Source organism: Crocodylus porosus, unplaced genomic scaffold (genome assembly GCF_001723895.1).
Source record: "Crocodylus porosus isolate Cpor-Errol unplaced genomic scaffold, CroPor_comp1, whole genome shotgun sequence".
NCBI classification, from domain to species: Eukaryota; Metazoa; Chordata; order Crocodylia; family Crocodylidae; genus Crocodylus; species Crocodylus porosus.
Window position 1 is genome coordinate 11,575,962 of NW_017728950.1, and position 21,750 is coordinate 11,597,711.

Here is a 21,750-nt window from a genome sequence, read left to right on the forward strand (position 1 = left end):
CCAGCCAGTTGGCGACCCATTTGACTGTGTGGGTGTCTACACCACAGCCCCCTAGTTTCTTAATGAGAACAGGGTGAGAGACAGTGTCAAAACCCTTCTGGAAGTCCAGGAAAACTATATCTACTGCTACTTGATGGGAAACTACTGCTTTTTGTTTCCACATTTGTCCATCTGAAATAAGTACCACATCTTTGTTGTACGGTTGTGGTAACTCCGTGGAACCACTGTCATAGTACCATTTTTGTTTGATTTGGTCAATTTTTTAAAATGTTTTCACGACTTTCTTTTCATTATGATGAGCACCAGCCACAAGATTTGGCAGCCTGGTTTTGAGCTTTCTGTTAAACAGCATTTCTGCTGCGGACAATGCATGTTTCATGGGTATTGCCCTGTAATTTAAGAAGGACAGGGTTAGGGTTAGGGTTAGGGTTGCCCTGGGTGTTGCCCTGTAATTTAAGAAGGACAGGTAAACATCAGTGTGTGAATCTATAGCTTTTTTTCAACAACTTCTTCAGTATTTGTACTCCATTTTCCACCAGACCATTGGATTGTAGGTATTTTGGAATTGAAGTGTTGTGACAGAATTCAAACTTGTTTGCAAACCCTTTAAAATCAGGACAGTTGAATTGAGGTCCGTTGCCTGTTCTCACAATTTGTGGAATCCCTTGTCTAGTGAAAATCGATTTGATGTGAGTTATGACATGTTTTGCTGTTGTACTTTCAAGCAATGCAATTTCAGGATAGTGAGAATAATAATCCAGCACTAATACATATTTTCCCCCACATGCATGAATAAGTCAATGACCACTTGATACCATGGAGCTATGGGCTCCTCCATGACCATCACAGGCTCTTTTCTTTGTGTTGACATGTACTTTAGGCATTGTGTACAATACTATACAGCATCTTCTATGTCATTATTTATGTTGGGCCAATATAGAGCACCCCTTGCTCTTCTTTTGCATTTTTCAATACCTAGATGCCTTTCATGTATTCTGTTTACCATGTCTTTCTTAGCACTGGAGAAACAACAAATTGTGAGTTGTTGAACAAATTCTATCCAGTACTGACAGCTCTTCCTTGAACTGAGAGTAGGTGCTAAATTGGGGGTGGACAAAATATGGCCTGTGGGCTGAATCTGGCTTGCCAGGCTATTCTATCTGGACCATGGGGCCCCTAAAAAATTTAGAAAATGTTTATTTATCTGTTCCTGGCTGCCTGCCAAAGATGATAGGAGTCAGGGGGCAGTAGGACCCAGGGGAAGCCGGCAGGATTCATCAGCAAGGCCAGCCCAGTCCTGCCCCTTCCCCAGCCCCATGCTACCCCCACCACTGACTGGAAATCTCTGCCTGCTGCAGCTTTCACTGATTCCCTGCATGCTGCTGACTGCTCCAGCACCACGTGGCCCCCGGCTGCATCACCGGACCTCAGGACCATGGGGCCACGCGGGCACCCTAGGGCCAGGAGTAGAGGGCATGTATGTGTGTGTGTGCATTTATAGGGTGAGTGCTTGGTCTGCTCTGCTAAGTTAGGTAGATATTTACCTATAAAACTGATCATTCCCAGTAATATTAGCACTCTTTCCTTATCTGTATGGGGTGGCATGTTAGTAATGTTAGTAATGGCTTTAGCCTCTGCAAGATCTATTTGCACCCATTTCTCAGATATGTTATTTATTTGACCCTGAATTTGCATTTTTGTTTGTTCAGTTTCAAACCTGCTCTGCAAGCTCTCTCTAGTGCTTTTCTTAGCCTGAGGTAATGGTCTTCTATAGTATTTCCCTAAACTAATACATCATCAATATAAACCATAGTTATATCAAGACCTTCAAAAATTTTTTGCAACTTTCTGTAAAATACTTCAGATGCAAAACACATCCAAGATGAAGCCTACAAAAGTGATACCTTCAGAAGTGGGTATTGAAGATACATAATCTAGTGCTATTCTTTCCTAGGGGCCCTTCACAAAACCTAGAAGAGGCATCCAAAGTGAAGAAATATTTAGCTACTGCAATGTTGCCAAAAACCTCTTCCCTGGTGGGAAAGGGAAAATGCTTCCTTTTGCCCCCTGTTCATTTTCTTAGGATCCAGACACAATCTCAAGGGCCCTTTTTTTTCTATTATGATCTGTGAATGAACCCATGCAGTTTGTTGCTCTATTTTTTCTATTATGTGCATGTTAACTGATCTATCTAATTCTTTTTTCAGTTTCTCTCTTAGTACAAGGGAACATTTCTTGGAGCATACATGGTGGGAGTATTTGATTCTCTTAATTCTATCTTGTACTCAGTTCACAGTTTCCCTATGCCTTGAAACATAAAACTCTTCTTCTATGTTCTTGCTTTCCAGTCCCTCAATAGCATCCATTCTCTTAATCAAACCTAGAGTTTTACATGCTTTCAACCCAATAATTGGCACTAGCTTTCCTGGGATTGTTACAAACTGAACTTTTACTATATTACCTTGTGTCTAACATGCAGTGCACAAACACCCTTGGTTGTAATCATGTTCCCATTATATGATCTACGTTTCACTTTCTTATTCTCATAGTACATAGGTTTAGTTTTCATTTTTTGAATAATGTATTCTGGTGTTACATTGACTGGTGCCCCTGCATCTAATTTAAAAGTTACCATTAATCCATTGGTGTCCAGGGTGATTGACCAATCCTCAAAAGAATGAACTTCTTTTTGCATTGTGCCCATGAGGAATTCTTCCTTTTCCTCATTGCATAAAGCACGCACCAGCTGTTTCTTGTGTGTTGCAATCTTTTCCTTTCTGCAAACTCTTGCAAATCTTTTGCATTTGTTGCAGCACTTACCAAATGCAAGGCATTGCATTGACCTGTGGTAACCCCCATAGCATCTGCAGTTGACCATTGTTTCTTCAAGCAATTCTCATTGGCCTCTGCTTGCTTCAGAGTGAAGTCCTCCTTTCTGTATTGTGTGTTGCCTTAGGTTTCTGAAGTCTTGTAATCCTACCTAGTTCAGCTTGTTTGTTTGTTATCTTGGCCATTTGGCACATTCTAACTGCCTTTTCCAAATTATACTCAGGATCCTCTAGCAGTCTTTTCCTGAGGCTTGTCTCCCTTATACCCAATACTATTTGGCCTTTGACTGCGGACTCTTTTAGCTCTCCAAAGTTGCATGTCTGGCTCAGCAGTCTGAGGCCTCTGACAAACTCCTCTATTGTCTCATATTCTTTCTGCTTCCTCATGTGGAAATTATACTGTTCAAAAGTTTCATTTTGTTTGGGTATACAATATTCCTCAAACTTTTTTATTACTGTGCCATAGCTTTTCTGTTCTGCTTCTGACAGTTGTAGGCTATTCTAATGAGACAGAACTTCTGGGCCTGCTATATTTTAAAAAATAGCTACTTTGAGTGGATCTTCCTTCTCTGTAGTGCCACTGGCCATCATACATATGGTGAAGCTCTACTTTAATTTCTTCCAGTTTCCTGCTGCATTGCTGGATATATTTAACTCCTCTGGAATTCTGAGATGCTCCAATTCTTCGCCTTTCTTTGCAACCCACTCCTGGTACCATGTCCAAAAGGAAGTACTAAAGCACGGTACAGTACGGGCAGTTACTGTGCTGTGTGTGCGGCACATGGGTAGATTTTGCTGCTATCTTGCCGTAGTGAAGCACTATACCCAGGGAGCATACCACTATGGTGATGTAGCTGACAGTTACCTGTAGATACACGTGATTGCTACGTTGCCATAGCACACTGTAGGGCAATTTGTAGACACAGCCACAGTTCTTTTAAAAGTGCTGATGGACCATGAAATAGTGTATCATTCCACTACATATCACAGAATCCTAGCCACCATTTGGATTTAAGTAATCAGTGTGGGCCCAAATTTTTATTTGCTGCACACTACTCCTATGAGCATCATGTTCAAATTTGTAATGAAAAAGCATAGGCTGGAGAGCTTCAATTAGTTGGGAGGGCTATTCTGAGAAGGAGCAAATGCAAAGTGGCAGTCTATCAAAATTTTTTATAAGCTACTTGACCGTTACATTAAGGCCCATCTACAAGATGCCAAATTCATTGTGGAATTTTTTGGCTTCTGCAATGCTAAGTAGCCAGCAAGGCAGACAGGATTTACCTTTCAACAGTGCTTGCACTTTACATTGTGGAGGACTCAAAGTTAGCTTATGGTGATATAAAAAACAAAACAACACAACACAACAGAACAACCCTACTGCTTAGTGTATTCAGATGGTATAAGTTATAATCTGGGACAGGTATGCAGGTTTTTTACTCTGTTTGCGGAAGGATTCAGATACCAAAAGTAAAACATACATTTAGTCTAATGTCAAATTCCAAAAAAGTGAACTGTCTTTTTTTCCTCTCATTTCTCTCAGTTTCCTGAACTAATTATGATTTTTTTTCTGCACCTGATGACAGATGTAATTGTGGCCTGCATCATTCCTAGAGTCAGAGACAGAAGAAAGGCTGCAGGCAAGTCTGGGAGACATTATACCACATAGATAGGCAGAAGCCTTAATTGAAATGCACGTGTGCATTTGTGCTATTCTTTCCTATGTGCACTAGTACTCTCCAAACCTGCTGGCAGTGAGATTTCTATAAGAATTTTAAAAATATCTGCCCTGCCCATAGGTGGGTCAGAAATCTTCAGACATGAAAGTATGTGGAGTTTGTCAAACTGGTTTAGACTCCACCTCTAATTTGTTGAAACAAAGAATTCCTTGCTCTTTCTTCTCCCTGTTCCCACTCCTACCACTGCCTCTTCCACCTCTATAGTCCCTTTTTTCAGCAAACATCTTTTAAATTCTTAAAGCTATAAATTGTAAGGTAAGTTTTCAAACAATCAAGGCCAAAGAGCAGCTTAAACAAAAGATGCTATGCTTTGCACTGATGCCATTAGTTGTATTGATGACTGGATATTGGCTGCCCTTATGAGATGGTACAAAAACCTGAAGCCTTGTGAAAGGATATTATTTTATCCTAATTTCAGTAACTATAAAAAGGACTTCTAGCCCTTGAATCACATGCTACACAGACACAATAAAGTGTTTAATCACTCTAAGTAGTGATGTCCCATTTGTTAATCTCAGAAAGTACTCTCTTTTATAACATCTACAATTCAGAATCTAAGAGCAAATGCTTCCCCAGGCTAGTTGATTAAATCTTTTGCTTACACAGACACTTTGCCAACACAGTGGCTGAATGTGCCAACACTTTTGCTCTTTCCCCTCTTCATTTTCCTCCTGCTTCCCACAATCCTACTCGGTAAAAGCAACTCTATGTCTTTCTCCCACAACAGCTTTCATGTCTTCTTTCATGTTATCCCATATCCTTGGAAATCTCAACTTCCCTCAGTGAAAACATGCAGCCATAGCCAGCTACAGGAATTGACATATAATGGTCTTTTAACTCATTCCAATAAACTCCCTGGAGTCCATGGGAATAGATGATCTTATCATCCATTAGTGCTCTTCTTTATTACCATTTGTCACTGAGCTTCATATGCCCCTGCACAGTATTCTTACCATCATTTTCTCTTGCTTTCACCAATTCTGATGTTTGCTCAAGCAGAATGAAGCTGTGTGTAAGAAGCCCATTTACGAGAGAAGAAAACCATCAGATCCTGGGGGAAGCTCTGGGTCAATGTAAGAAAAACCTCAATACATCAATGACCAGTCACTGAATGAAGTGGACAAGACAGGGAGAAGGCAAAGAGTTCATGATGAAAAAGACAAAAAATAAGAAATACAGCACTTCCCTGATGAACCAGGCAGTATTCTAACAGTAGCCTGAGCACAGAGCCCAGATACAATGGGGATTCATTTGCAGATCTTGGACCTGTGCACAGCAGAACTTGGATGTCTGAAGATATGCCAGACTTCACCTCCAGACAACAAGATAGAAGACACCAATTTGGCCAACTCACCACAAGGTCTCCTCCCTGCACAATATAACTCTAGGGTTCCACAGGAAAGCCTCAGGGGGACAGATTATCTTAGCTGGATATGGTGGGTATATCCATATCCATCTTCGCTTTCACTGTGAATGAGACAAATATTTAGATAGGTTTTACCCTATAATTCCAGTTGTTTTACCCTATAATTCTGGTTGCCACTTCATTTGATAAGGGATGCTCTGCCATCATGCTCATCCAACCTCTTCTCTCTCTTGCTTTCCTCTCCTTCCTTCCACCCAACCTAACTGCTTAGTGTCATGGATAAAATATTTGCAGAGGTGCAGCTTAGAAAGACTAACTGCATTTTATTAATAGGAAGCATTAATTCAAAGGTTAAGCATTTTTGGCCAGATCCCAGGCAAAATGTAAGTTGTCATAATACGATCCTTAAAGGCATCATCATGAAAATACTCCAGCAAGTACTGCTAGTGCTGAGGCTGATTTATTGTTGATCTTATTTTAGTCCATTCCTGGAAAGTAACAAAATAGAAATTTTTGCTCACTAACTATTCCAAGCAGTCTCTGAGGTGCCTTATATATGTGTAGCTTTCTTGTTTCTTGTCTCCCTCTACCATTACTGGAACCTGAAATCCCTGTTTGGTCACTTATGAGTCCATTGGTCACAAGATGTGGAAAGGTTTTTTTCCTGCATACACAGAAGGTTTCCTCCCCAAGAAGGACTCTCTTTCATTTGGGGATCTGAAATGGTTTTAAAAATCACCAACGCTGCTCTGTCTTAATGGGCCTATTCTCCGAATGATCTCCTTTTCCAAAAATACTTTTTAAAAAGAGTTGGAACCAAAAAAAGAGAACCCAACCAAACAAAAAAACCCCAAATTCTTAAAAATAACTATTCCTTTTTCTGAGAAATGGTTCACAGTATTTCACAGGAAGCAAAAACCTAGTAGGTAAGAGGATTAGTAGAGAGAACAATCTTCTTCTGAGATATTGAGATAAAAAATGTTCTGTTCTTAATTGTGGTATTTAGCATAAAATTGTAAGTGTCATTGAGCTCCTTTATTATTTCTTCTCTCTGTCTGCCAGGACCATCTAAAATAGTACTATAATATTCCAAAGACAACAGGCCAACTGGTAAACCTCTCAATGTCAGTGAAAGGCTTCAGAATATGAAGTCTAAGTGATAAGGGCCAGAAATGACTTAATCATGGTGTTGGACAAGGAATACTCCATTGCACTGAAAAGCACAAGGCATCAGAGAAATGAAAGAAGATGAATAAGAAGTTGGAGAAGGAGTGAAGAAAGTCAGACAGAGTTTAAGTAGAAGTATGGTTATAATGGACTATAAGGTGCATATGAGCAAACAGCAGGCTCTTATTGGAAAAAAAAGCCAACAGCACACTAAGTTGTATGAACAGGGGTGTCCCTTAAAAATCAAGAAGGGTGATCCTTTGGCACTGGTGAGGCCTCACGTGGGGTATCCAATTTTGGACCCCACACATCAAGAAAGATCTGCACAAATTAGAAAGAGTCCAGCAGAGAAAAACAAAAATGACTGTAGGCCTGGGAAGCAAGACTTCTGAAAGAACTAGGATAATTTAGTCTTGAGAAGACAAGACTGGGGGAGATTTGATAACAGTTTTTAAATATCTGCAGGACAATTCTAGAAAGGCTGGAGATAGACTGTTTTCTATCCATATTGTAGGTCTGTGGCTGTAGAGCACAGGAACAGGAGCAATGGCCTCAAGCTACAGCAGAAGAAATTTAGATTGGTGATTACGAAGAAATTCCTAACTATCAAGCATTGGTCAAGCATTGGAACAGGCTACATAGAGAAGCTGTGGACACTCTATCCCCATACATTTTCAAAAGCAGGTTAGCTAGACACTTGACTGGGATGGCTATTCTGGGATGATCATGAATTTGGCAGGGGGATGGACTACATGACCTTAGGTACCTTCCGGTCCTACTTTTCTATGATCCTAAGACACTAGCAGAATTATGTGATGAATTGAAATGTGATACTGAGGTTCCTGCTGAGCCTAATACTCCATCAGACAAACTCTGCTCACTCACTCCAGCCTCATACATGCTCAAGCCCATTAAATTGGTAGACTCAATGTCTTAGAGCAGTTCTAAATGCATGTCCCTACACCACTCTTAGGTTTTGTGGCCAGGCCTGCACTATAGCTGTAGCAAGCCACAGCTAGGGTGTTCGTATGCACACTCAACCCATCCAATCCTTGCGATGTCTATAATGAGACATATACCAGTGAGGGAAATGCAGGGTTGCCCACAGAACACCAGAGACTGAAATCTTGAGAGAGGCCACAGGGGAACATCTTAGAGCATCTTTGTTGGGTGTGTGCACAGAAGCAGGTGGTGGAGGAGCCTACTAATGAATGGCTAGTGTGGGGCCTGCTAGTATCACAGGGTAGTCATACATTTTGTCTCAGGAGTGTGTCTGTCTGGGCTGCTCTACACTGCCTAATTGACAGGGGTGGGTGCATACAGAGCAGGAGAAAAGGGGTCAGCAGAACCCTACATTTGGCAAGAAGCTAGTGTGTATAGGGCCTGATTTTCCCAGGGATGTGTCTGAGATAAGCTCATGAGCCTGAATATTAATTCCTGAGTGGTGCTGAAAGGAGAACTGTCATGCTGGAGGTGCGGTGGTGGTGGAGTTCCTCAAAGCTTAGTCTAGGTCAGTCTTATTTAACATTTTCAGTCATGACCTCAAAATAAAAAGTAGGAAAGTACTGACAAAACTTTCCCAAATAATTGGTGATGCATAGGGAGTGCACATGCACGTACGCCCACTGAGATTGGTGGTGCACTCCCTGTGAAAAGTGCCACCACCGGTCGGCACTCCACACTCCCCACTCCCCAACCACACCACTGCCATGGAGCTCCCCACTTGGCCTGCCCCCACCGCCAACACCACCATGGCTGCCTGCAGGAGCTCCCCACTTGCCACCACTGACACTGCCACCAACACTGCCACCACTGCTGCTGCCTGCAGATGGTCACCATGCCCCGCCATCCTCTGGGGACACATGTCGTTCATGCCCCAAATTGTCTGAAAATTAGGAGATACTGGGTGTGTCCACATGCTTATTTAATGTACAGGTAGTTAGTGTGCATTTAGTTTAGTACTTGCTTAATGAAGTACTAAACTAAATGTGCAGTAACTACAGATACCATGCAGTAGCAATGACACATGATTTTTAGTGATGCTTACTGTGCAATAGTTTAAAACAACTGCACAGTAACCTATTAGCATAATTTTTGCCTAGCATACTACTGTGCAGTGTTATTAGGCTGCTCCACAGTAAGCATCTCATGTAGGCGCACCCACTGTCAACACATAAGAGGATGATGCTATTATAAATAAAGAATTGGATGAGCTTGAGGACTAGAAATGGGACTAAGTGCAATAAGACAAAAGCATGCAGTGGGCACATCTACATGTGCACATTTACTGTGCACTAACCAAAATGACTGTGCAGTATGGGCATGTATCTACATGTGCATGCCTGTACTGTGCAGTAAATATGGTGAATTATGCCTACTTGAGCATAAATTTGATACCCGTGTCATGCAGGTATCAAATTTATGCCCATCTAAATACTACAAAATAACACACATGTAGATGCCTTACTGTGCAATAACACTCTGTGTGGACTGACTTGGGACTAGCTTTAGTCCCAAGTCAGTCTACACACAGCATTAATGCACTTTAATGCCTGTACTTGTAGATGCCAGCCTATTCTCACTTACTGAAAAGTTACTTACTGCACAGTAAATTTAAGCCAGTGGAAATGCATGTGTAGACACACCTAGTATTTCTATTATAAAGTCGGGGCTTATCAATTGGAAATGACAGAAGCATATAATGACTTATAGATATTGGTAGATCACAAGACAACAATAAGCTAATAATCTGATGAAACAGGCAAATGTAATATTAGGATATCATGGACAAAGTGTACACTGATGTTGTTATACAAGGCTTTGGTTACAACTTCCTGTGGAATATTGTGTATGGTTCTCATTACACACATTCAAGAGAAAGGATTTTAAATTGGAACAGGAGCCAGAAAGGCCAACAAGGATTACCATGAAGGCAGAGACCCAATCATAGGAAAGGAAGTTTGAAAAGGTTGTTTTATTTATCCTGGGAAAGTGAAAGCGGAGAAGAACTATGTTTAGTCTTGGCAAATATATCAGGCCTTGTTCCTGTGAGCTCAGTAAATTTACCTCAACAATGTTACACCCTGCATTCATACCCAACAATGTCTGGGTGAGGCAATCAATGAGCCAATCTCTTAGCCAGCCTCACACCATCAGCATCATCAACTGAAAACTAGTCCTGGGCAGGACATTCCTGAGCATGCCCCACTCACTTTATCCCACTCACATGCTCTAAGCCTGGAAAAGAGCCAGTGAGGCCCTTTGTGGCTGCTTGTGAGATGTCAGTGGCCATGTCTACATGAGACACTGACTCCACAGTTATTACTGCATAGTCATTTAGTAACTGCATATACAAGTACTAAGTGACTGCACAGTAACCAGAGTTACTGCACAGTAGCATCCCAGAATGACTTTTTGGTGATGCTGACTGCACAGCAGCTCATTACTACTGTGCAGTAGGTCATTACTACTGCAAAGTTGTGTCACATCATGCTTCATGTCACATGACACTACATGAGATGCTGACTGGGCAGTAGCTTGTTACTACTGTGCAGCAGACATGGCCCATGTCTATGTGATTAAGAATGATCTGGAGATGATCCCACAGTGACTTCACCAGATCATATAGGTAGAGGGAACATTGTGCTTGAGGACATCCCAGCTAGGGAATGCTTCTGCTGCAGTAGAGTAGACATGCCTTTATTCTTCTCTTGTTAGACAGGCTCCCTAGGCCCCTGTAACTCTAATATCTCTTCTCTGTATTTTGAATTAAGCTTTCTTGAACATAGGTGACACAAGTTATTTCTTTAACACACATATAGACATTACATTTGACTTTCATTACAATACCAGTTGATTTCCAGACAACACCATTAATCACCCTTAGAGTACCTCTCATGCAGTTCAAGTGTACAGCTTTGTGGATACAGACCCTGAGGTCTGTCTACATTTGACAGCTCTCTGTAAGTGGACCCCAAAGCATCTTTGTAATCAATTGACTGTATCACAACTAATTCACCTTTAACTGCATTGATATTATGCCCCATTCACACAGAAAACATTAACAATGCTATGGTCCAAATAAACTAATAAGCACCACCCTCTCTCGATTTCAGTCAGTCCAAGGCACAGTCCATCACCATTAGTGCTTTAAACTAATTGCCAGCAGTTCTGAGGTTGCCATGTTTTCAGGGTGATACCAGCCCCTCTCTGGAATGTAACTGGACCTCTCATATATGTGCTCAGCTGTCCAAGAACTTCTCATAGAGCTCAAAGATCATGACTCATGAAAATATCTTGAATCCACTGATGACCCTCTCAATGTCTATTATAACATGGCCTCCTTAGTGTGTCCTTATGGCCTGGATCCAGAAGTGGAAGACTGCTCACTGTATACCACATGATCCCATTTGTGTTTAACTGCACTTCCCCTTGTAAGCCATAAACTTCTCTCTATGAAAAGAAACCTCAGATGCACTCATCACTTTCAGCCAGCATTGTCTCTTGGCTGCAGCTTCAACAGAGGCATAAAAAAATGGCTCCATAAAAAAGCAGCAGTTCTAGGAAGAAACCAGGAACTAAAATTTTAGGCACATACCAGCAAAGTCATAACACAGTACTTCCACAGCCTGGGCAGCAGCAGCACATGGAGCAGCGTTGGCTCCCATTCTGCAGGCCTGCAGACCTATTTTTGCGGGCTCCACACCTTAGTTACACTACAGCAGAACAGCATACTAAAACACAGAGTTGGGTTCTGCCAAGAAATTAATTTCCAGGGCCTAGGCCATTTCCTCTCTCTCAAAATCTACAAATGCAGCTGAGCAACACAATGATTTAAAGTGTTATGAATCTGAGACACGCTTTGCTTATAACTACCACATAGTGTGCCAGGGTGGACATGGGCATAATAGCAACATGGTGAATTTGATCTGTGCTTGTACCCACTGGATTATAGCCTGCCACGTGTTGATTTACTGGCTCTTGCTTTATCTTCAGTTAGTATGGAATCTAAGGTGCTCTGAAGATTCAGACATGAAAGTGTTAAATGCAAAGTTCATCTCTTCAGCCCGCAAATCACTAGGAAAAAGGGGGGAAACATGGTATATGCTGCATATAGGAAGATGAACTATATTCATTTGTACTGTTTATACCACATAGACCAGCCACTTAAATCTGACCACAGGCTGAGCATGACATTTAAGGGTAGGCAAAGAAACTAGTTATGTAATAAGCCAATGAAGTTCAAACATCCTGCTGAAAACAACAAGAACAAAAGCTGATTTGTTATATTTTCACCCCTCTATTTAAACCAGTATGCTTCTCTAAACACATCATGGCTGTCCTGGGTGTCAGTTCCTGATCCTCCCCCATCAACACAGCTGATGTCCTGCTACAGAAGACTAATTTGCCTCTGGTGACATCAAATGTGAATGGCTTCAAAGGAAGGCAGCTGTTTGAAGTAATTTCCGATTGTTAAAAACTGGTGTTTAAGTTTTTCATGATAGGTTACTCTGTCAGTGATGCTGTACTGGCCCCCACTGAATGGATAGAAAAAACAAATATGACTTTTCAATCTCAAACAACAGTGTTTTTGTGATTTTGTGATCAGCTGAGACAAACAGAACTTTGCAAAGCATTCAAGCAAAACTAACTGAACATTAAGACGTCTCATCTTTGGCTCTGCAAAAATAATAGTATTTATGCACTTCTGCATATAAACATAGAAACAAAGAATACCCTACTTCAAACAAACTTATCCTAATTAGATCTGCTGTTTTGAACACTAAAACACAATGGGCTGTGCATTTTTTGGCAATTATTGCATGCCTCGCATGATGCTTAACCAGCAGACAAGTGTAATAATCCCCCAGAAATACACCAGCTAAAATACTGTATTGCTTCTATAGGACTGAGTTCACAAAGAATCATAAGGAAAACAGTCAAAATGTGTACTGACCTAAATAGGATAGCAACAAATGCCAACCACAGATCTTTACTTATGACCCATATGCTGAAGCTATATATTTTCAACTCTCTGGTTAGTAATATTAGCATGAGGGGGCAGCTGACCCCAACTTCAAATACTGTGTCGGATGGTTGGTAGAGGAAAAAAAATGAATTTCTCAGACTGGTCCAATTTGTGCAACTCACAAATCCACAAGGCATAATTTGCAAATTCTGTAAGAGAAGCACAGGAATGAAATAAAAACATTATTGTAATTCAGTATAGCTACACCCTGGCTGCAATATGGAGAACAGTTTGTACAGCACAAGTCCATGCTATTGTTATCTAAAGCTAGTAGAATTAGTTCTTCACTTTCCTGAGGACTAAAATAGCCCACAAAGTTATATTTAAAAAAGGGAAGCCTGGAATGACACTATAACTTGTTGACATGGCTTTTCCATGAACCTAATAACTGCACATACTGAAGTACCTTGAGAAATCAATACAGGAAAGCTACATAAATAAAAGAAAAAAACACAATGTTAAAGTTACAGTTATGACCTCAAAAGCCAGGAAAACTAAACTGAAGACTGAATACATAAGTTTATTTCTTTACCTTTGTGTGCGTGTCCATATGTAACAGCAGTGATATGACTGATCACACATTTTCCAAGCATATAGCATCCCGTAATATAATTTCTTCTACAGCTTTTGATTAACATATTGCATGGCTATATTACTATACGACCTTAAGACTAAAGTTCAGTTCACAACATTTCTTCATCTGAAGGACAGTAACCTACTGCAGCTCTGAAAAAAGTTCTCCTTATTTCTTCCTTCATGCTAGCTCAGCTCCACTGCTCAAAAAGTATATGGATCAAGTCAAGTCTATGTCTCCTCCCTACCCAATTGCTTATGAGAGAGAACTATCCAGAGAAGAGGTGCTGTGCTCTGCATGAGACCAGAACCAAATTCTGGATGTAAGGAGAAGCGAGGAGGCATCTTATTCAAACACACATGAGGATAATGAAAAATAAGACAGGAGAGCTCTGCAAGCCATTTGATAAACTTTAGTTCCAATATTGTTATATCAAAAACATTTTTTCCATACTAAACTTAACATAGACACTGTTTGTAGTGAATAGAGATCTGCTCTTCAGTAAGAACAGTATCCATGCTAAGTTTCAGCTTTCAAGCTTCAACCATTTTTGGTCATATCTTGCTTTAAAACGTAGCTAGCTTTTTTTATTGAAGGGCAATATATTAGATTCACTGTGCTGTAATGTGGAAAAAAGGCAACTGAGGGAATTTTGTTTAAACTCTCCTAAAATATTCATGTTGTAGTGATGTTCAAACATGGAAAAAAATTCAGATACAAAGGAGAATATTTTGTAACATTGTAAGTATGAGCAGGAATTATAATGAAATATTTTCCAACCTCAACAGTGTATATTATAGTACTATTATAATAGCCACGTAATTACAAAAATTTCAGAACAGATTTAATTATTTAAAAATGGTTATTTTCTAATCTTAATTCCATTTTTCCCTATTTCATACCTGTCCTAATGGGTTACTTTAATGGACTTTACCAGGAGCAGAGTCTTAAAACACAGAGTTTTCTGTTTGCAATTTGTTCTTGCCTAACAAGGTGGTAAGAGACAGATCTAATCAGGAGAGGTCTAGAAATCAAATTTTGGAGTGTTTTTAGAAGCAAATACAACTTCAGAGTTAGGTGTCCTTCCAAGAAGGGCTGTCTTTGTTGTGCCACTATATGGGATAGCTGCTTATGTTTCATTTGGTAGATATCAACTTACCCATAATATCAGTGTGCTTGGGGCAAGAGCAACATGTGGGTGCAGGAAAATAAGAAAGCAAAAAATACACCATTATAGTATCAGGCAGGTCTGAAATTGTGGTTGGATAGAAAGGAGCACAGACCCTGTGGTAGTAGTACCATTTTTTCCTCATGTGTGTCAATTTGTCTTTGCCAGATTTAGAACCCAATCCTTGGTTGTAACTTCTAGAGGAACCTTTGTATAAGGAAGACTTTTGTTCCCATCAACCAGATTCCTGAAGAAATCTATATCATTTTGTTTTCTATCTAGTGAAAGAGCAACGTAGTTATTTAACTTTCTGGAAAGGTTTTGTTTCTCCACTGCTGCTGGAAACTAAATATTTGAGCTCCTGCTTGCAAGCTCCTGCTGATTTTATTACAAGCCTGCAACAATTCTCAATAGGGGCCAAATCCTGTCTGTCTTATATAAACACTAGCAGAGAGCAGTAGTAAGCTGTGCCGGTCTGAAGACAGGCAGAATGCAGCATAGATTTGCACCTTTATAGACTAACAAAATCAGAGATGTATAGCATAAGCTTTCTTAAGCAGAGGGCTTGCTTCATCAGATGCTGCAGCACTGCTTCCTGCAGTCACTTCACAGCATCTGATAAAGCAGGCTTATGAAAGTTTATGCTACACAACTCTGATTTAATGGGTCTATAAAGTTACAAATATACCCTGCCTTCTGCTTTACATAGCCACAGATGTCAATTTCGATGTCCATAGAGGCGAAACTGGAAATGATTCTGAGGCCAGTGGTCTAATGTCTGATCACATTTGCATGGATGTAGGTCTGGTGTGACCAAGCGCAGAATTTGGCTCACTGGATTTATTCTGGTGTAAAAATATTATTAGGCTAGGGACAGACATTACACATAAACTGATTTAAGTGATCAGAAACTGGTTTAAACCTGTAACAGAACAGACATTCAGTGCACATAAACTAGTTTCAAAAAGGCCAAAACCAGTTTGAGATAAACCTGGTTGAATGTAGTATCAGACTTAACTGATTTGGCTCAAATCAGTTTATGCAATCTCCGTCGCAGACCCTTTGCTGGTTTAAGCTAAACCAGACTCCCACAGCATCCCGGCATGCTCTCTCGGCTGAGTGGGGCTTTCTGCTTCAGCCACAAGCCTGACCCTGCCCCTCTGCGGGAACAGGGACCAGCCCTAGAGGAGACACCGGCTAGCTTGGCCCTGTTAAGGCAAAGTGGGCAGGTGGGGACTTAATTCTTCTCTCCTTCCCCTCTTCCCCTACCACAGCCATGGTGAGCCTCTCTGCCGAGGAGCAGAGGGGAGGGGGCTGCAACAGTGGTCCCTGGATCTGGTGGACCCCACTGCAGGGAAGGGATGGAGGGAGGAATTAACCCTTCTCCCTGCCCCCTTCACCTTAATAGGACCATGCTGGGTTAGTTGTCCCGCTGGGTGGGGAGGGGGGCTCTGTTCCATGCTGGGGGGGACTATTCCCCCTCCTCCTCCTCCTCCCAGGGTAGAAAAGGGGACTGTGAGGCGCTGGATGGGGATGCTTACTCCTCTCCTTCTCCCACCACTGTAGGGCTGGGAGGGGGAGCAGGGCTCTATGCAATGCCCAGTGCAACACTGGCTGCCTCTATCATGGCTCTGTACCATGCACCTGCAGCTCCACACTTGCAGAGGGGAAGCCCTGCACTGGACTCTGCAGGGAAGCAGGGGGCAGGGCTCCCTCCACTCCTGGCAGAGTGCAGGCACCTGCACAGCAGGGAGTGGGGGGAGCAGCTGGCTCCAGTGTGAGGCTTCCCCCACTGCAGGTTCTGGCTCAGGGAGCAGAGCCGCAGGGATAAAGCAGGTTCTACTTCCTCCCTCCATGCAGCACTGGCCAGAACTGCACCTGCACCAGGCACGAGCACCCTGACCTCTCTGCATGCTGATGCAGCCTGGCTGTGAGAGCTGCACCCTACACCCCACACCCTACCCAGATGAGCTCCATGCTCCCACTGCCACTCTGGAGGGGGGAAGAGGAAGGAGAAGAGTTTTCCTTAGCATGGAACAGAGCCTCCCCCTGCCCTTGTGGGGGGAGGAGTGGGGGAAAGAGTCCCCCTCTGGGGCTGGGCAGGATCCCATAGAGACCCCCTTCCCCACCCCACAGTGATGTGGGAGAATCAGGGGGAAGGTCCCTTCTAGGGCCAGGGAACCTTACAGAGCCCCCCCTGCCCATCCCACCACAAGGGGAGAAGGAAGGAGAAGAGGGAGCACTGAACAGGGCCTCCCTCCTGGCCCCACAGCAGTGAGGGCGAGGGGGAAGAGTTCCCCTCTGGGGTTGGGCGGCCCTGTGTCCTGGGATTGCTCCCACCTGTCAGGGAGCCACCGGAGTGGGCCTTCCAGGGCCTAGCCACATCTCCCCCCCCACCCCCTGCTCAGCTTTCCTGTGGATGGGAGGGCTGTTCTAATGGGCTTGAGCCACTGCAGGCATGTGCCAAACGTCTACCCACTTGCACACCGGTTCACTCTCTGCAGGTTAAACTAACCTGCAAAGATTGAATCAATTCAGGCTCAGGCTTTTTGAATATCTGTCTTTAGCGCTGGAGGCCCACTGATTTAAATGAAGTGTCTCACATAAGCAAGGCAACCAGGATATGACCCTGGGAATCTTGTGACCCAGTGTTCCAGGAAGCAGCCTTTGTTTGCACACACTGCGGCTCTTATTTATTAATATGTGGATTCAACAATGCCTATTGTCTCTTTTCATATTAGAGTGTTGTCACATGAGCTGTTCAAGTGACACCAAGAATTGCAAGGCGAAGACAAGTGGCTCTCTCTGGCCCTGATTAGAAATGCTATGTATTTTAATACATTAATACTCAACAGATGTCTCTTTAGATTAAATCACCTATGGGTTTTTTTCTTTAATTAAAAAACCACCCAAACAATTCTGTTTAACGAAAAGTAAGCTTTCCCTCTTAAACAAAAGGATACTTTATTATTAGGATTCAGGAGATACATCTGTTACCAAAATAGACAATTAACAGAGTGATCCAATTAGCTGAAATTCTGATGATAGGTTCTTTATTGTACTGAACTTCAAAACTGCACACTTCTTTCCTATAACACTTTATACCTGCAAACTGGAGGTGGAAATGGAAACATCTTTTTAAACAGACTTTTGCTTTGCTGTTCTTAGAATTTTTCTTCCTTTGCTTACTCCTCCCTCATTTCCTGCATGTTCTGAGCAAGGTTTAGTCTCTTTTGAAAGAAACACCATGCAAAACTTTAAACTTTGTTTACATGAGCTTTAATGTACTTCATTTTAGCAAAGGCTGTTCACTTATTTATCATATCAGCCTAGAACAATACTTCTTTATGGTCTTACAAATGCTGTTCCTCCCCAGGGATTAAATTAATCAACTCTGCATAACTGTATCTATTAGTCCATTTAGGAGAGGCCTGGAGAAGAGATGAGGACTTTTGTAAGTGATATTAGGCTAACTTGAAATTAATACAGCTTAACTTTCAGTTTGTTTTATGTCAGCAGGTGTAATCTGACCTCTATATGTTTCATAATGGACTAAATGGAGAATAATAGATGAGAGAGAGTGAACTCCAAGGAATGATGCCATGCATTTTATATTAACACAGTACAAGTGCTCATGAAGAGGTACAACAATCAGGGGTAAGGAGTGGGTAGGTAGGTAGATAACATGCACCTAACAAAGTGCCCAGTTCTATTTTCAAAAGTGGCCTAGGCACTTACGCCCAGATACGCCAGGATTTTAGGCACCAAAATCAACTGAAATCAATGGGAACTGTGCTCCTAAATAATTCTAAGAATCTTGGCTTTAGGAGTTTGGCAGTGGGCGTATCTACACATCCATTAATGCACCATAATTGGCACTACTGCGCATTAGCACAAATGAACACTTTTTATGTGATGCTTAATGCTCATTGGACTAATATACTGAGCATTCGCGCATTAGCACAGTTTTTGCCAGCTGTGCTAATGCACTGTAGAGTTAGTCCAATGGGCATTAAGTGTCTTATGTAGATGTGCCCAGTGAGACTTGGGATATTAGGAGCTAGATCCACAAAGTGTCTTAGCTGGTAAAAATAGCAGTTAGGCCCCTAAATCTAGCAGTTAAGTAGCACTAGGATACTTAAAAGCCCTGCTGACTGGACACTTACCTTTCTAGATACTCAAGCTGAGCTTCTGTAAATAAATTCCTGGCACTTATCTACAACTTTTAGTACCTACATCTGCTCCTTCTGTTAAGTCACTTAGGGCCAGATCCAAAGGAAGGCTTAAGTGCCTAAAACAGGACATCATGGCTAGGGACAAACATTTGACATAAACCAGTTTAAGTTATCAGAAAGTGGTTTAAACCTGTAACAGAACAGATGTTCATTGCACATTAAACCAGTTTGAGATAAACCTGGTTGAATGTAGTATCAGACTGAACTGATTTGGTTCATACTGGTTTATGCAATGTCTGTCTCAGACCCCTTGCTGGTTTAAGATAAACCAGATTTTCTCAGCATCCCAGCATGCTCTCTGGGCTGGGTGGGGCTCTCCGTGCCAAAGCAGGCTTGGCCTCTCCCCTCTGCTCCCTGGCCAGAGTTCCAGCAGAGACTTGCAGGCTCAGAGCATCTGTCTGACTTCCTCTTGCTAAGCAGGGATTATTTCCCCCTCCCCTCTGCCTTACACAGACACCTCAGCATTAGCTGCCACATGCTGGCTATGGTCTGTGCTGTGGGAGACAACAGGCAGAGAAGTTTTTGGAGCTAATCAACAGGTAGCTTAATATCCTTCCTTGGAAGAGCTGTTTAAGAAGAGCTCCATTAGTTAAAAGAGGCTTTCTTTTCTAAATGGGTTGACAAACATTGAGTTAGGGGTGATAAACATTCCCTGCTGGGCTGTTTAGAAGGGGGAAAATAATCAAAGTATCCTGCTGGGGTCTGGCCATGCCCCGCTCAGCTCAGCCCTGTGTAAGGAAAAGGGAGGGCTGCTTTAGCACCTCCTGGCTTCTAGCCTGAGCCACTGCAGGCATGTGCCTGCATTTCTGGGATGTCTGTCTGGTTACAAAACTGATTTAGCATAGCCAGGTTAGACTAATCTGCAAAGACTGAATCAATTTAGGGTAAGGCTCAGGCTTCTTGAATGTCCCTAGCCCAGCAGATTTTATGGGGTAGGTCCTCCACTGTGATAGAGGAAACAATTTTTCAGTAGGCATCATACTCTGGAGGCATATAGACTCCCTAGGAACCTGCAGTTCTGACATATGTGGATGTACAGAATCTTCCTTGTCTGGACAGCTAGACACTTAGCTCCCACCCAAGCCCAGAAATCAGGATGAGTCGTACATTAAGGGACTGAATTTGGCAGATCTGTTCTGAGAACACAGACTGTCAGCACAAGGCACAACCACTTCTATTAATAAAAATGTCAATGGTGGTCAGGGGCATAACAAACAGAGTTGGTGGCCTGGGTAAACTCTACAGGAGAACAGGGGGTGGGAGAGGGAGGAAACAGTCTTATCCATACCAGGAACTCTTCAACAGGCCCTGTCTGAGCTGCTGCTGTCACTGCTGCAGTAACTAGGGACTGTTTAGTCCCAGCATGGGTAAGCTGTGGGGCTATCTTGCTGCTGGGTCACAGTCTCTGTGGGGATAGGAGGCAATTCCAGTGCAGCTCCTAACTTGGTGCTCAGGGTGGGGACATGGCCCTTTCACCCATGCCTAGTTACAGTATCAGTAGTGGTACAGATGCCTCCTCCATGTTATAGACTAGTATAGTGATTACAACACTTTATATATCCAGGAAATAGGAGAACTGAGGTTTACACTTCCCCTCAGCCTGAGAGGATTCAAACTTGTATCTCTGGAGAATGCCTTAACCACCAGGTTATGAGCTAGGTTGAGGTGGCCCTCGTCACCCCTCTCATGAAAGCTGTGCCACTGGGAGGCAAGGGCAGGACAAGTCACAGGACTAGAAGGAGAGCAAGCAAGAGGGATCTTGACTCAGTAACCTAGCAGTTAGTAGCAGAGGATGGTGGGCTGGAGGTGTTCAGTAGCAGTGAAGCAGTGCTCTGGCAGGTTCCCTGAGAGGGAGAAGGTAAGCAAGAATAGGGTTGCTTCCTTCTGCTACATATGGTCAAGGGTTAAAGGCAGAGCAAGACAGGCTGGAAAGACTCCAAGTCCAAACACCCACAAAAAAGAGATAAGCCAGTGCTCTGTGGCTTAATCCCATTCTCTGGAAACCTGCAGAAGTACCACTGCAGATACATTACGCAGCTGGAGCCTTGTGGAGAAGGAGGCCAGACAATAGCTACTCTAAACAGCATAATTCCTGTATCAGCAGGATTAGTCCCTGAGAATAATGCCAAGGTGAATAGTACTGCTGGCAATGCTAACTAGATCTGTGAGAAGCTTCGGGTGCTGATTCAATTCAGAGGAGATTTGACCTGATTTGGTGGCCAAATCTCCAAATCCAAATCAAATCAGGGAAACAATTAAAAGGTCTGAATTGGCTTGAAGCTCTACAAATCGATTCAGAAAAGATTTAGAGAGCTTCGGCAATTCGGGCAGTTCCCGCTTGCTGCCACTGGGTGCTGGACCCAGACTCCAAGCTAGTAAGTAGGGGGCGAGGGAGGGAAGGCTGGAGGAGGGGGGAGCGGACCATCAGGGGACCCCTGCCAGGCTTCATCCGCTGCCTGCTCCCCCAGCCTCCCTGAGCACTTCCCGACCCCCCGCCCGCTCTCTCAGCCCCTCCCTCTTCCCCCCATGGCTGTCCCAGCTCCCGATTGTTTTTAAAAAAGCCCCTACTCACTGGCTGCTGCCAGAAAGAGGGGGCAATCCCTCCTGCCCCCACTGCCTCACGTTGCATGGGGGGGCTCTGTCAC